This window comes from Arachis stenosperma, chromosome 5 (genome assembly GCF_014773155.1).
Source record: "Arachis stenosperma cultivar V10309 chromosome 5, arast.V10309.gnm1.PFL2, whole genome shotgun sequence".
NCBI classification, from domain to species: domain Eukaryota; kingdom Viridiplantae; phylum Streptophyta; class Magnoliopsida; order Fabales; family Fabaceae; genus Arachis; species Arachis stenosperma.
Window position 1 is genome coordinate 61,829,335 of NC_080381.1, and position 2,882 is coordinate 61,832,216.

The 2,882-nt window shown below is 41.7% G+C and overlaps 1 non-coding gene across 1 annotated transcript; it reads right to left on the reverse strand.

Moving 5' to 3' along the window:
• Positions 1-366: 366 nt before the first annotated feature.
• LOC130983447 (small nucleolar RNA R71) lies at positions 367-470 on the reverse strand. The gene has a single exon (XR_009087438.1). It is a non-coding gene; the product is annotated as a small nucleolar RNA R71 (small nucleolar RNA).
• Between the last annotated feature and the right edge of the window lie 2,412 nt (positions 471-2,882).

The window sequence follows — 2,882 nt, forward strand, 5'->3', positions numbered from 1 at the left end:
AGGATGCTTGGTGATTATACTACATCTACTTCCAAATTTGATGGAAGAAGCATCTTAATCCCTGCCATTGGAGCAAACAGAACATGGAAGAAACCTCAACTAGTTGCTCTAATGCAACAGAACTGCAAGTTTTATGGACTTCCATCAGAAGATCCCTATCAATTTTTAACTGAGTTCTTGCAGATCTGCGAGACTGTTAAGACTAATGGAGTAAATCTTGAAGTCTACAGGCTCATGCTTTTCTCTTTTGCTGTAAGAGACAGAGCTAGAACATGGTTGGACTCACAACCTAGAGATAGCCTAGACTCTTGGGATAAGCTGGTCACGGCCTTCTTGGCTAAGTTCTTTTCCCCTCAAAAGTTGAGCAAGCTTAGAGTGGATGTTCAGACCTTCAAACAGAAAGATGGTGAATCCCTCTATGAAGCTTGGGAAAGATACAAGAAGATGACCAAAAGGTGTCATTCTGACATGCTTTCAGAGTGGACATTTTGGATATATTCTATTATGGTCTATCTGAGTTCTCTAAGATGTCACTGGACCATTCTACAGGTGGATCCATTCACCTGAAGAAAATGCCTGGAAAAGCTCAAGAACTTGTTGACATGGTTGCAAATAACCAATTCATGTACACTTCTGAGAGGAATTCTATGAGTAATGGGACGCCTCAGAGGAAGGGAGTTCTTGAAATTGATACTCTGAATGCCATATTGGCTCAAAACAAAATGTTGACTCAGCAAGTCAACATGATTTCTCAAAGTCTGAATGGATGGCAAAATGCATCCAACAGTACAAAAGAGGCATCTTCTGAAGAAGAAGCTTATGATCCTGAGAACCTTGTAATGGCAGAGGTGAATTACATACGTGAACCCTACGGGAACACCTATAATTCTTCATGGAGAAATCATCCAAACTTCTCATGGAAGGATCAACAAAAGCTCCAACAAGGCTTTAATAGTGGTGGAAGAAACAGGCTTAGCAATAGTAAGCCTTTTCCATCATCTTCTCAGCAACAGACAGAGAGTTCTGAGCAGAGCTCCTCTAGCTTAGAAATATAGTCTCTGATTTGTCTAAGGCCACTTTAAGTTTCATGAGTGAAACAAGGTCCTCCATTAGAAATTTGGAGGTACAAGTGGGCCAGCTGAGTAAGAAAATCAATAAAACTCCTCCTAGTACTCTCCCAAGCAATACTGAAGAGAATCCGAAAAGAGAGTGCAAGGCCATTGACATAATCAAAATGGCCGAACCTAGAGAGGAAGGGGAGGACGTGAATCCCAATGAGGAAGACCTCATAGGACGTCTCCCATACAAGAAGGAGTTCCATATTGAGGACCTAATGGAATCTGAGGCTCACATAGAGACCATAGAGATTCCATTAAACCTCCTTCTGCCATTCATGAGATCTGAAAACTATTCTTCCTCTGAAGAGTATGAAGATGTAACTGGAGAGCAAGTTGCTCAATATCTATGAGCTATCATGGAGCTGAATGCCAAGTTGTTTGGTAATAAGACTTGGGAAGATGCACCTCCCTTGCTCATTAGTGAACTAGATACATGGGTTCAACAAACTTTACCTCAAAAAAAACAAGATCCTGGTAAATTCTTAATACCCTGTACCATGGGCACCATGACTTTTGAGAAGGCTCTGTGTGACCTGGGGTCAGATATAAATCTTATGCCACTCATTGTAATGGAGAAACTAGGGATCTTTGAGGTACAGGCTGCCACATTCTCATTAGAAATGGCAGACAAGTCAATAAGACAAGCTTATGGAATGGTAGAGGATGTGTTAGTGAAGGTTAAAGGCCTTTACATCCCTGCTAATTTCATAATCTTAGACACTATGAGGGAGAAGGATGAATGTATCATTCTTAGAAGACACTTCCTAGCCATAACAGGAGCTGTGATTGATGTTAACAGAGGAGAATTAATCCTTCAATTGAATGGGGACTACCTTGTGTTTAAGGCCCAAGGCTATTCTTCTGTAAACATAGAAAAGAGGCACGATAAGCTTCTCTCAATACAGAGTCAAACAAAGCCCCCACAATCAAACTCTAAGTTTGGTATTGGGAGGCCACAACCAAACTCTAAGTTTGGTATTGAACCCCCACATTCAAACTCTAAGTTTGGTGTTGGGAGGTCCCAACAATGCTTTGAAAATCTGTGAAGCTCCATGAGAGCTCACTGTCAAGCTATTGACATTAAAGAAGCGCTTATTGGGAGGCAACCCAATTTTTATTTATCTATATTTTTATTGTTCTTTTATGTTTTATTAGGTTCATGATCATGTGGAGTCACAAAACAAATACTAAAATTAAAAACAGAATCAAAAATAGCAAAGGAAACAGCACACCCTGGAGGAAGAGCTTACTAGCATTTAAACACCAGTAAGGAGCATCTGGCTGGCGTTCAACGCCATAACAAAGCATGAATCTGGCGTTGAATGCCAGAAACAAGCAACAGTCTGGCGTTTAAATGCCAGGATTACACCCTGAGGAGAGCTGGCTTTAAACGCCAGAAACAAGCATAGAATTGGCGTTCAATGCCAGAAATATGCTGCAGATTGGCGTTGAACGGCCAAAACAAGCATTGAGCTGGCGTTTAACGCCAGAAACAAGCATCAACCTGGCGTTAAATGCCAGGATTGCATGCAGAGGGCATTTTACACGCCTAATTGGTATAGGAATGATAAATCCTTGACACCTCAGGATCTGTGGACCCCACAGGATCACCTCAGGATCTGTGGATACCACAAAATCCCCACCTACCTCAACTCACCCTCTCTCTTCTTCACACAATCCAATAACACTCTTCCCCCAAAAAAACCCTTCGCCAATCACCTCAATCTCTCTTCCCCATCACCTCTTCACCACTCACATCCATCC